At 43.3% G+C, this 13574-nt stretch overlaps 1 long non-coding RNA gene across 1 annotated transcript in view; it reads right to left on the reverse strand.

Annotated features, from left to right (window-relative positions):
• Positions 1 to 586: 586 nt before the first annotated feature.
• Positions 587 to 13574, reverse strand: part of LOC126474104 (uncharacterized) — a 417917-nt gene continuing 404929 nt past the window's right edge. The window contains exon 3 of the long non-coding RNA XR_007586574.1: positions 587 to 625. This is a non-coding gene — a long non-coding RNA (uncharacterized LOC126474104). The remainder of the gene's footprint in view (positions 626 to 13574) is intronic.

Raw genomic sequence — 13574 nt, forward strand, 5'->3', positions numbered from 1 at the left:
CTGTAGACATCTGAGCACTGATGTACAGTAATGCACGACATTCTTCTCCCCAAACCCCTCCCGTTCTGGAGTAAACTGCACTTTCACACTCTTCATCACATTTTCAATCTCCAACACTAAACGCCAATCACCATCTGTTTCTATGCCTATATTCAGATGCTTTCACCAGCTAACATTTAAATTATATGTAGACGTGAATAGTAGTAGTAGAAGTAGTAGTGCGCTGGGAGAAAGTGGTGTCTTTTCATGCCTCTGTCCTTGTAGTACGACTGGAATATTTCACAGTTAAAAGAATGCTGCATGTGTTGGAGTCCAATACTGACCTATGCGATGCTGTTTGAGATGCCTGGTGCATTGTCGATACTGGTCAGCTGGCTGTCGCTGCAGAAACTGGAAGCCTCCAGTGCACTTCTGTGACTCATGGACTCGTATATCAGTGCTCTGCTGTTGTATGTCTTCATCATACAAGTTGATGAGCAGCACAGACTTGCTCCAACACACTGACCAGTTAGACTGCACTGGAGGTCGACGCCACTGCTGTAGTTCCTGACAAGCGAGAGGTCAGTCACTACTGCAGGTCTTAATAAGCTGGAGGGCACTGCCACTGTAGCTCCCAGTTGTGCTGCTCAACAAAAGGAAGAAAAAATATTACATGTGATAATAATAATAGCAATTATAGCAATTACAGTCATAGATGTGGCTGAGATATATATATATATATATATATATATATATATATATATGTATATATATATATATATATATATATATATGTGTGTGTGTGTGTGTGTGTGTGTGTGTGTGTGTGTGTGTGTGTGTGTGTGTGTACAAACGAGGGTTGTTGAGAAAGTAAGTTTCGATCGGTCGCTAAATGGAAACCATGGTAAAAATCAGAAACATTTTATTTGCAAGAGTTAGCTACAGTTTCCAGATACTTCCCTACATAGTCGCCACTCCGACGTAAACATTTGTTAGAGCGTTATACCAAATTACCAACACCATCGTCATAGAAGGCAACCACCTGTGCTTTCTGAGAATTCTCTACACTGGTCTATAGCATGTAGTCTGTGCCCCAAGTGTTGTCTTAGTATCCAGCGTTTCATGTGAGCAGAGATGATACTCATGACGAGCCAACTAGGGCTGTGTTACAGGTGATCGAACACTTCCCATCGAAAAGGTTGCAAGAGTGTCTTCACTGCCCCTGCAGAGTGCGGCTGAGAATTGCCATGAGGAAGGGAGTGCATGGCAGTTAGGTGGGCTGCATTCTTTAAGGCGAAGCCTCTCAGTGGACCCTCCTACTTGGCGTGAGACATTCTTGTTCTAGGCACCTTTACTCGCTCACAGTGCTCTCACAACTGAAAAGAGCGTCTTGATATGATCGACAGTCATACTAGAGACACTACCCATCTGTGCAAAGCTTCATTCGGGTTTCACTGTAATGTCCATTTCATGACCGATGGGATCTTACTTTCTGGACAACCCTCGTTTTAATAAGCAGGGTATATTTACTCTTCCACTTGCTATTCTGTTGGGAGGCGCTCGATGATCTCGGCTGTTGCTGACATGTCATGTTCCTTCCACTGACTACAGGTGGGACTGTTGAGCCACTGCACTTCCCTTGTATCCCCACTGTTGCCAGATTGCACAGTGAGTTTTTGCTCAGTTGTCAGTCAGTATGGGCCTGTGGTAAGGGATGAGTCGTTGCAACCATGTCTGTTGATCTGTAGCGAGAGCCATCATTAGTTCAGCATTTTACTGCTATCGGTTTGATGCCCTCCACACAGTGCAGCACCTAAGAATAGCATTACTTACCTCCTGGACTTGGGTCAATCGCCTATTGCGCAATGGAAAGATCCAGATGGACTAGCCATTTCAAACAAGGTCAGCAGTTTGAGCACCAGCAACCATATCAGTTGTGCAATGTATCTTCAGGTCATCTTGCTGCATCACCACCATTTGCTGGAAAGCATTATTTTCATGCTCCACCATTATCATTTCCTTCCACGCCTTATGGACACAGCCCTCAGCTGCATCCTTACAGGTAATACAGTTATTAAATTCCTCTCTGACTGACGCCAATTTCTCATCGACTGAACACCCTGTGCACACACAGGTGCTTCCACACTAACATCTCAGGACTGAGCTTTCACACCAATTTCCAGGTGAGGGACAGATGGGGAGATGGGGGAGGGGTGGAGATGGGAGGGGTAGAGATCGGGAGGGCTGGCGATTTCCCAGTTATAGAGGTCAGCGACAAATTTGGAAGGAACCAATAGGAACGCCTACACAGAGAGAAAAGTGTGGGTAGCGTATAACTAATAGTAATGCTTCTACACCAGGAGAACTCAGGTCTGCAGGTTCATATATGTCAGATATTGTTCGCATCCTTCAGGATGACCCACATACAGAAATATTGTTAAGCAGGCAGTCCTTCTAGGAACATCTTTGTTCCACCTGCTACAAACCAGATACCCCACATCAAAGCAGGCTGACGCTAGTGCAGATCCCCTGGGACATTTGGGATGGGGCAGTATTGTTCACAAGGTCAGCATTTCCCCCAGCACCTAGGTGTCCTGAGCAGTCTTTAAAACACCTGCTACTCTCTCTCTCACTCTGTGTGTGTGTGTGTGTGAGTGTGTGTTTGTGTGTGTGTGTGTGTGTGTGTGTGTGTGTGTGTGTGTGTGTGCACATGTGCAGAGATAGGGGGTGCTCTGTCCTTGTGATAGTGTTTCAGGCTGTTTGCCAGTCCTTCCAGGGATGATGGAATACTTTTGCTCCACCCACTACAGGGTTCTACAAGCCAGAGACCACCACCCATATTGTTGAGGTAAATATGCTTGGTAGCCTTTGTGATTGAGACTGTGTGACGGTACGTCACATAAATGGACATTTGGAGAAAGGGAAAGGAAGTTTTTGTTATGAGACGTGTGAATTATAAATTATTTCAAGACTGTGTACGTGTGCGCCATGTACAACAAATAGTAAAGAACGTAAGTTATTATTATCAAAACACAAATATCGATGTAATTAACAAAATACAGTTTTTTGGTATAATCTCTGTGTAACATAGGCCATGAAGATCAGAGACAATGCTTTGTTTAAACTAGCTCTCCTGTTTTGTTTCGCCTAGCGTAGGCCGCCATTGGAGTGCTGTCTGATAATTAACGTAAGTTTTATCTGTATTTTGAAAAATATAATAGGAATTGTTATTAGAAAGTGTGTATTATTGACTTAGTTGTCACCTCTCATGATTGCAACCATTAATTATGATTAACCAAGTTTTTACAGGACTTCGTAGTGCAGGGAGCTCGTCTCTCCTAGCAGGATTTAGTCAGCCATTACGCTGACTGTATTATTTAATTAAAATTTCATATCATAATATTAAATGAAAATGCGAGAGACTTCTTAATTTTGGTCTTTCATTAATTTCAAAGTTAAAAAGAGTGAAAATAGATTTCGTTTATTAATATTTAGAATACTGAGGGAGTTCAGTACGTTTCATTTTGGCCGCCTAACGACAGACGAGATCTCTCCAGTTTTGCCTTGCAAATATAGAACAAGAAATATTGAACAGCATTACATTCCGCAATATCTCAGTTAATCTTTTGTAATTTGGTACATAAATAACCAGTAGCCCCTGAGACCCATATTAATAATTATAGTTTGCGTAAGAATACGCAAATTTTCTTTTCTAAATAGCAGCGCTCACGCAAGCTATTCATTAGAAGGCGGTGAGTCGCGCGTTGTGTTTAAAAAAAAAAACTATATCCTACGTACTTGGGGGCAGCCGATGTCCTTAAGAGTGTTACTGCGGCATAAGTTAATTAAAAGTCTCATGCTAGCCCACAATATTTAAAGCCACCACAACCAAAGTCGTAAAATATAAAATTATAAAAATGAAAGATATATTCTTCTAACGTGATAAGTGGCGGCCAACAACGTGAGGGCCCGAAATTTTATGTACCAATATTAAGTACACAGAAAATTACTGAGATATGGTTGTCCGTCTACAAAACTGTATTTAAAAGAAAATTTTTTGTGTACATAATTATATGTATGGGAAATTAATGCCATATGTGTAATCTATTTCCATGTACCACAAAATACAAAACTTGTACGAGGTCCAACCAGTGAAGATATATGGACATGAAGCTGACTAGATGCGTACCATTGTCTCGACTGAGATAAAGACAACACCAAGTAACAATAACTAATAAAGGTAAGGGTGTATATGCATGCGCTTCTGGGCTGGAAACTAAAGGAAGAAAGGATCCGGGGGCCATGCACTGTGTTTATCTTCTTGAGTTAAAATTTGTCAGAAGTGTTTATTCAATTTGTTTTAACGTCAGCGGATAGTGAAAATTTGGTCAGATTCATTTACTATAACTTAGTACTAGTGAGTAAATCAGTGACAGAATTTTGAGACAGTGTGATTGTTCTGGATTTGAGGTCACACAATCAGCTGTGTGAATCAAACAAATGCTAGTGCAGAGACGAGGCGAAGGGGGAGGAAACTCCAACTTCGGCAGCAAAAATATGGGAACTAACAATGAGCAGTGGCAACGGGCAGGGCCAACAAACTGGCAGGCACATCAAAATATGCCGTCAGGTCATGTGCCTGTTAATCCTATCAATGTCATCCCGATGCCACCGCCTCCACCTCAGCCTCCGAACAATCAGTCACACGTGTACGCACCGCAGTGCACGTCACCAATTGTGACTGATAATGTTCGAATAACCGATGTGTCTGATCACGTGTCGGCAGGGTGCGGCAGGCCGTCAAACTCTGACCGACCTCTGTAGGCGCTTCCCACACGGTCGACAAGATAAAAGAGGAGGGCAGACAGAATGTGGGGGTGAATATGCTCCGCTACAATGACGGATGCGAGATGAAAGATGAACTAACAGTTGATCCGCGACCTGCGGACCAACAAGAAATAGAACATGTTCAGGGTGCAGCTAATAAAGAATCAGGTGCAGGCAGAGATTGCCCTGGAAAACGAAGCCATATTGTGCTCATTGCTGGTGGTCAAAAATCTCACAGTACCTTGCATCCTGGGCCTTGACGCGCTTAGGGAATTGAAGGCAAAACTTGACCTCTCCCGAGCCAGATGCTCCTTAACCTATCTAAACCGACAAATTGATCTGGCATTAATGATGACTCCGGACGCGTATGTGAACTACTGCCGGAACGTCCGGCTAACTTTACAGGATCCTGATGCGTTGAATCAAAACAACTGTGTTGTAAATCAAGACAGCAGTGAACCGGAAACCGGTTGGGAATGGGAAAGTGATATTATTAAGCAATGTATTGAATCAAAAGTAGCCGAATCTTCGTACCTGAGCCTGTCACAGCAATCTGATTTGAGTCAAGCGCTGAACCAATTTGTACAGGTGTTTTCAGAAAAACCGGGGATAATAAAAGAGTATGAGTTCGACATGCGAGTAAAACCTCACCAAACTTTCTGCCGTGCCTCCTGTTCAATGCCGTGGTCGAAAAGACAAACCGTGGGGAGAGAAATACAGAGAATGCTGCGGTGGCAAATAATAAAACAGTTTATATCCAGGGATACTTAAGGGTTTAAGTCTAAAATATGTAGTGTGTAAAGGTAGATGTAAGTTGTGAGCCTAGTTAGTAAGATTTATTTAATGTTTATTTGATTTCATACTTGTGCTTGTTAGATATAAAGTAGTTGCTAAGTGTATGTTTTGAGTGAGTTGTGACAGAAGGAGAATACTGCACTTAAACAAGTGCCGTAACAGAAAAGAGATTAGCAAATGAATCTGCGTAAGGACGCTCTGCACAGGATAAACCTTGAAAAGGGAAGAAGCATTGTGTATGGTCGTCGGTCGCGCAAATTAACAGCGAATCGCTGTACAAACGCGAGAATTCGCGTAATAAAAAATTTCAAACAGAATAATATTTCTTAACTTCCACACAGATTCCAGCTTGAAGGCGCTTGCAGTTACACCCGTACAAGGAAGGCAACTGCACACGCAGCAACGATAAAAGCAATGAATCAGTGTTGAATGAATATAAAGAACACATGTAAAAAACCTACTGAACTCACGAGTCCAGAAAGACCAAGTGGCCGACACTTTAAATAAGAGGTGCCAACTAGATCAATCACTTAGTACAGAGTGATAAGACATATCTAGAACGAACTCCGATTTGTGTCGCGTATGAAATACGATTGTGTAAAGTGAAGGCCATATTTCATATGTAGCTCAAGTAATAGGTGTTAAAATATGTTCCAGTTTACAAGTGAGACTATCTGGACGCTTAGTTAGTGCAATATGGATAAACTGAATCACTAATTGGAATGCGATGAAAAAAGTGAACAGTAAACTGTGTGATAACACACTGAGTGTTGACTGTATTTAACAGTGAAAAACTGTTGTTTGAGTACAGTGAACTAAGATCAATAAAAGTAACAGTATATATGGTGGTGCCTTCTGCAAGAAGTAATTTAATATGCGAGATAATACTGACATCCATAGTGTGGAAAAATGTTGCTGTGAACGGAATATTCCCAGTGGACTGTGAATGGACGCTACGGGTAGCGCACAGCGAACTGCGGATTCCGGGGCCGACTAACACACGATAGAAGCGACGCATAGTGAAGCATAGTGAAGTGAAAAGTGTCACAGCAAGGTACTCGCATGAACACTCACCACAGTGACAGTGTGGAGTGCTGAGTAGTGATCACTTACCAAAAAACAATGATTAAATCCGAGTAGTGAAATGTGTGAGTTCGAGCCAGAAACTTATTTAAAGAACTGGACTTCGTACGTTCGTACATTATATCAGTGTATTCAAGAACAGTAAAAACGAATGACTGTGGAGTGCTTGAAAACTATTAACATTTCTTTCAGCACTTGCGATATGTGTATTTGTCTTGTTTTGCTGATGAACTGATACCCGGCGGTTGAATGTTTACATTTTACGCGAGGCGAGCGGCCGGCAGATGTTCCTGACTGCACAGCCGATGCGCCGCGCCTGTCGACTGATCGTCAGCTGTTTGCGCGGACGTCACAGCGGAGGTCAACGAACTGTCGCTAACAGTGGCAGGGTGCCGCACACGCTTCTGTCGTCGTCAACAACGACCCGCCGACAGCTCAACAATACACCAGCGTCGACAACTCTTACTTCGATGGCATTTCGAAATGTGTTGATGGTTGACGAAGTATTAATAAACACCGACTAGAATGTAAATTTGTAACAGAAATAATGTGAAAAGGACACAGAAATTAATTACAGTGACTATATATACATCTTATTGTGATGTGTATGTGTACGTGAAACCACAGACAGACATTTTGCACAAACATTACTTAATAGTTCAAGACACACTTACTGTTATATGTATATATAGATATATATTTTTCTTTGTTGATTAATTCAATGGACATATTATCAACGTAAATAGTATAAAGAGAGACTGAATGTCAACAATCCGAAGGCTCCGGGCGAGGTTTTTGACCCGTTTTTCCTTACGCTTGTGACCCAAATGGGGGAGCGTAAGCGAATTTGTACCGGGTCTGTAGGATTCCGGATTGTTCACATTCCTGATGAAAAATAGAGCTGGAACTAGTAGATCAACTCACCTGTAACAATGAGATCGAAACACATCCGAAACATACGAACGATAGAATATAACCATTCATTTAACTGTGACTTGAACACAAATGTACCTACCTTAATCATGGAAAAATGAACACTTATATAATGATGTAACATGGTAGTGAGTCTGTACATAAAGTAGTAAACCACATTAAGTACATCTTCACTAGGGGGCCCATGTGACGGTACGTCACATAAATGGATATTTGGAGAAAGGGAAAGGAAGTTTTTGTTATGAGACGTGTGAATTATAAATTATTTCAAGACTGTGTATGTGTGCGTGATGTATAACAAATAGTAAAGAACGCAAGTTATTATTATCAAAACACAAATATCGATGTAATTAACAAAACACAGTTTTTTGGCATAAAAGTTGTGTAACATAGGCCATGAAGATCAGAGAAAATGCTTTGTTTGAACTAGCTCTCCTGTTTTGTTTCGTTTAGTGGTAGGCCGCCATTGTAGTGCTGTCCGATAATTAAAGTAAGTTTTATCTGTATTTTGGAAAATACACTCCTGGAAATGGAAAAAAGAACACATTGACACCGGTGTGTCAGACCCACCATACTTGCTTCGGACACTGCGAGAGGGCTGTACAAGCAATGATCACACGCACGGCACAGCGGACACACCAGGAACCGCGGTGTTGGCCGTCGAATGGCGCTAGCTGCGCAGCATTTGTGCACCGCCGCCGTCAGTGTCAGCCAGTTTGCCGTGGCATACGGAGCTCCATCGCAGTCTTTAACACTGGTAGCATGCCGCGACAGCGTGGACGTGAACCGTATGTGCAGTTGACGGACTTTGAGCGAGGGCGTATAGTGGGCATGCGGGAGGCCGGGTGGACGTACCGCCGAATTGCTCAACACGTGGGGCGTGAGGTCTCCACAGTACATCGATGTTGTCGCCAGTGGTCGGCGGAAGGTGCACGTGCCCGTCGACCTGGGACCAGACCGCAGCGACGCACGGATGCACGCCGAGACCGTAGGATCCTACGCAGTGCCGTAGAGGACTGCACCGCCACTTCCCAGCAAATTAGGGACAGTGTTGCTCCTGGGGTATCGGCGAGGACCATTCGCAACCGTCTCCATGAAGCTGGGCTACGGTCCCGCACACCGTTAGGCCGTCTTCCGCTCACGCCCCAACATCGTGCAGCCCGCCTCCAGTGGTGTCGCGACAGGCGTGAATGGAGCGACGAATGGAGACGTGTCGTCTTCAGCGATGAGAGTCACTTCTGCCTTGGTGCCAATGATGGTCGTATGCGTGTTTGGCGCCGTGCAAGTGAGCGCCACAATCAGGACTGCATACGACCGAGGCACACAGGGCCAACACCCGGCATCATGGTGTGGGGAGCGATCTCCTACACTGGCCGTACACCACTGGTGATCGTCGAGGGGACACTGAATAGTGCACGGTACATCCAAACCGTCATCGAACCCATCGTTCTACCATTCCTAGACCGGCAAGGGAACTTGCTGTTCCAACAGGACAATGCACGTCCGCATGTATCCCGTGCCACCCAACGTGCTCTAGAAGGTGTAAGTCAACTACCCTGGCCAGCAAGATCTCCGGATCTGTCCCCCATTGAGCATGTTTGGGACTGGATGAAGCGTCGTCTCACGCAGTCTGCACGTCCAGCACGAACGCTGGTCCAACTGAGGCGCCAGGTGGAAATGGCATGGCAAGCCGTTCCACAGGACTACATCCAGCATCTCTACGATCGTCTCCATGGGAGAATAGCAACCTGCATTGCTGCGAAAGGTGGATATACACTGTACTAGTGCCGACATTGTGCATGCTCTGTTGCCTGTGTCTATGTGCCTGTGGTTCTGTCAGTGTGATCATGTGATGTATCTGATCCCAGGAATGTGTCAATATAGTTTCCCCATCCTGGGACAATGAATTCACGGTGTTCTTATTTCAATTTCCAGGAGTGTATAATAGAAATTGTTATTAGAAAGTGTGTATTATTGGCTTAGTTGTCACCTCTCATGATTGCAACCATCAATTATAATTAACAAAGTTTTTACAGGACTTTGTAGCGCAGGGAGCTCATCTCCCCTAGCAGGATTTAGTCAGCCATTACGCTGACTGTATTATTTAATTAAAATTTCACATCATAATATTAAATGTAAATGCGAGAGACTTCTCAGTTTTGATCTTTCATTAATTTCAAAGTTAAAAAGAGTCAAAATAGATTTCGTTTATTGATATTTAGAATACTGAGTGAGTTCAGTATGTTTCATTTTGGCCGCTTAGCGGCAGACGAGATTCTCTCCAGCTTTGTCTTGCAAATATTGAACAAGAAATATTGAACAGCATTACATTCCGCAATATCTCAGTTAATCTTTTGTAATTTGGCACATAAATAACCAGTAGCCCCTGAGACCCATATTAATAATTACAGTTTGCGCAAGAATACGCATATTTTCTTTTCTAAATAGCAGCGCTCACGCAAACTATTTATTAGAAGGCGGTGAGTCACGCGTTGTGTTTAAAAAAATACTATATCCCACGTACTTCGGGGCAGCCGATGTCCGTATGAGTGTTATCACGGGATAAGTTAATTAAAAGTCTCATGCTAGCCCACAATATTTAAAGCCACCACAACTAAAATCGTAAAATATATAATTATAAAAATAAAAAATATACACTTATACCGTGATAACTGGGAGCACTTCATTCTTTGTTAGGTGCATCAAGTGCTCGGCAGAAAAGCAAGCCGCCGTTAACGCAAGTCTACCGGGGTATTACAAGTTGGAGTTATGCTGATCAACAAAGTGGAGCACCCTCAACTGCTGCAGACGGCCTGTTTAAAAGCCAGCCCGCCGCCGCAGCAGCAGCAGTTCACAGAAAATATGTGATCGTCTTTCTTCGTGCGAGCCGCCGCTGGATAACACGAGTGTGCAGTCGCGGGCGCTGAGCGCAGGGCGCGTTAGTTCCCTGGCTTGCTGCACTGCTGAACTAATGGTGCGCCGTGGACGATCGGCCACTGGCTGCCACAGCGAGTGTATGTAGGAGGACATGCGCTACCAGCGTTCAGCGCAGTAGTTTATGCCTTCACAGAGCTATCAGTGATCCCAGCGCTTGGTGCAGTGTAGTAACGGTGTTTTCTAGCACTGCACATGTGGTAGGAGCTTTAAGTGGACTGTGCAGGTTTTATTACAGTTTCCAATTGCGGGATGCAGCGTGCTTGTTTATGATCAGTAGGTGAAGTTTAGGTGTTGGCATACTGTATTTCACAATATTTGAATATGTTTAGATTTTTGTATGATTTGTAGGTGGAGTTTAGGTCTATATGGACGGTTTTGTTGATGGCGTTTTTTGCAATATATTTGGATCTTTATGGGTGAGGTTTTTGCTACGGTTTTTTGTAATATATTATTGGATCTGTAGCTGTGCTTATGATTTTCTTAGATTCATGACCTGTGGCAGTGTAATTACTATACGTAGTTGCTGGACAGTTTAGTACTCAAACCTTTCTGAGCTTCTGCAGCCAAATTGTGGCAATATTAGAAAATTTCCAACTGGTAACACCTGTGATTCCCAAAAAAAAAAAAACAACACTCTATGTCCTTCCACACTGGCAGCTCACCACAGACTGAGCTTTCCATGCCAATACCCAGGCGGGGGAGGGGAGTGGGGAGAGGAGAGAAGGGGAAGGGGGTGGAAAAGGGAGGGTGGATGGAAGGGCTGAGGGGGCAGGGGACGGAGAAAACCCATGAAGTCCTCTGGTGATGTTGCCACATCTATTGACACAATTTGGAATAAACTTGGCAACGACTCAAAATGTCCCAGTTTCAGCCTGGCACCTCTGCCTCTTGATCACGGGGTACTGGGTTCGATTGCTGGCCTGGTTGGGGCTTTTCTCTGCCTGGGTACTGGGTGTTTGGGTTGTCCTCATCATTTCATCCTCATCATCATCAATATTTGTGACAGTGATAGACTGCACTTTGTAAAAAACTGGACTGTGATGCTGATGACCATGCAGTTGAGCGCCCCAAAACCAAACATCATCATCACCCCTGCTTATGTTCTACGAAACTTTGTAATTTCAAATCACCAGAAAACTTAGGATCTCTCGAAAACAACTGGTACATTTCAAGTCATCAGCATATTGAAAATTCATTAAAGGCACATATTGTTCATGGATACTGAAGTTTTTATTTATGTTTACTACTGACAGAGTAACATGACTAGCATATGCGCACAGGTGAAAATGTGAGTTTATTAGAGCTGACGGAGGAATTTTACTCCCTCATTAATAATCTGTGTGATTTGCGACCCAGACTCGGCGAATGATTGCGCCTGGAGAGCCTGCAGTTGCATATCACTAAAGTATGTAGGCAAATCACATTAACCAGCACATCCAATGTGACGTGGCTGTTGCATCTCGTTCAGCTGGTTTTAGTGTTCACGTCGACGTCAGCTGCATTGTTCGGTGTGAGGATGGCCTATTGCAGGGCTGGCCAAGATTTCGACTCACAGAACATGCCCGGGCCCTTTTGCCAAAGTGGTCAGCCTCGCTTCACATTTCGCCCACCGCCGCGCCGCGCTATCTGCGTGTTCAGGGGGGGGGGGGGTGGAGGTGGAAGGGGAAACTACATTATTTAAATGGCAGTGCAGTCACACTGCATACTACTTGGTTTTGTATTTCACATTTCTCGTGCCTATAAGTCACAAACAAAACAAATTTTCAGTATTATTTAATTTTTTTTTTATTTTTTTTGCCTTCTGAAGACCTAATATAATTTTTATCTGGTACGGACTGTCGTCATACGGGCAGATGCAGAGAATTTCTCAGAGTTTCAAAGTTGCCCCATAATCTGACTTATTTAGTAAAGATGTCTTTCACACTAACATGTCGATCGAAATATTGTAGCCCTTCTGCAACTTCATTATGGATACTTGGAAACTACCTGAGGAAAGCAATGTAGACCTCTTGGACAGTTTTAAAAAAGAAAATTTGTCACTAAAATTGGAATTACCTTGCAGGTCCATCAATGACAGCTGCACGTGCACAGGGATGCTTTCAACTGAAATGGTAAACTGTCTCGCAGACAGCTTGTAAACAGATGTAACATTGACAACGCTCTCAAAATCTTTTAAAAAAAACTATTCTTGTAATTTTTTCAAGACCACAATAAATTCTTCTAACCCTGCGTTTTCTTCAACGCCAGTGAGCTTATGGAAATGGACTATCATTGTCGGAATTTGTCGCTTCTACAACGTGATTTTCTGTTCAAATACATCCCAATCAAATCAGAAAGACATTTCCTTGCCGTTTCTTATTATGTGCAGTGTGCCGTGAAACCCACCTAAAATTTGACATCTACAGTCCATTCCAGACGTTCTAATTTTCGTTCATGCACTCGTTTTCCCTTAATAAACTGAATAACAGCGAGTTTTAAATCGAAAATTCGTTCCAGGCATTAATAAACGTACTTTGCAGCAACATATGAAGTCACCATACTCCTCATCAGTTCCACTGAAATCTGTTGCAACTGACAATGGAATAATGAGTGGGACTTCAGAAATTTTCCTGTTCATACCACCAATTTCTTCACGTGCTCCAGATCTGCTAATTTACCCGTGAATGTTTCTTGAGTAACAAAAGAATGACTCCTATCTGTCAATCGTTTTAGTTCTTCCATTGTCAACTAAATATTTAAATTCTTTCTACATTGTACTGTAATGTCTTTTCATAGCAGATATGTAGTACGCGTCGCTTATGTGAACCGAGAATTTTCATCCCTCTCTTCTGCCACTCCCATCCATTTCAAATGACTACGACGACAGGTCGCTGCACTGCCTCTTTTTGTGCAAACAGACACTGGACCTGTGAACTGCCTTCATACCATGAACAAACAGCGGAAGTTAAACAGCGCTGTCAGCACGATTCTGCCGAACTCGGAGAGTTGTGTAGACCGCAAAATGACGCACCGCAGTGCTA

This window comes from Schistocerca serialis, chromosome 4 (assembly GCF_023864345.2).
Source record: "Schistocerca serialis cubense isolate TAMUIC-IGC-003099 chromosome 4, iqSchSeri2.2, whole genome shotgun sequence".
Classification (NCBI taxonomy): Eukaryota; Metazoa; Arthropoda; class Insecta; order Orthoptera; family Acrididae; genus Schistocerca; species Schistocerca serialis.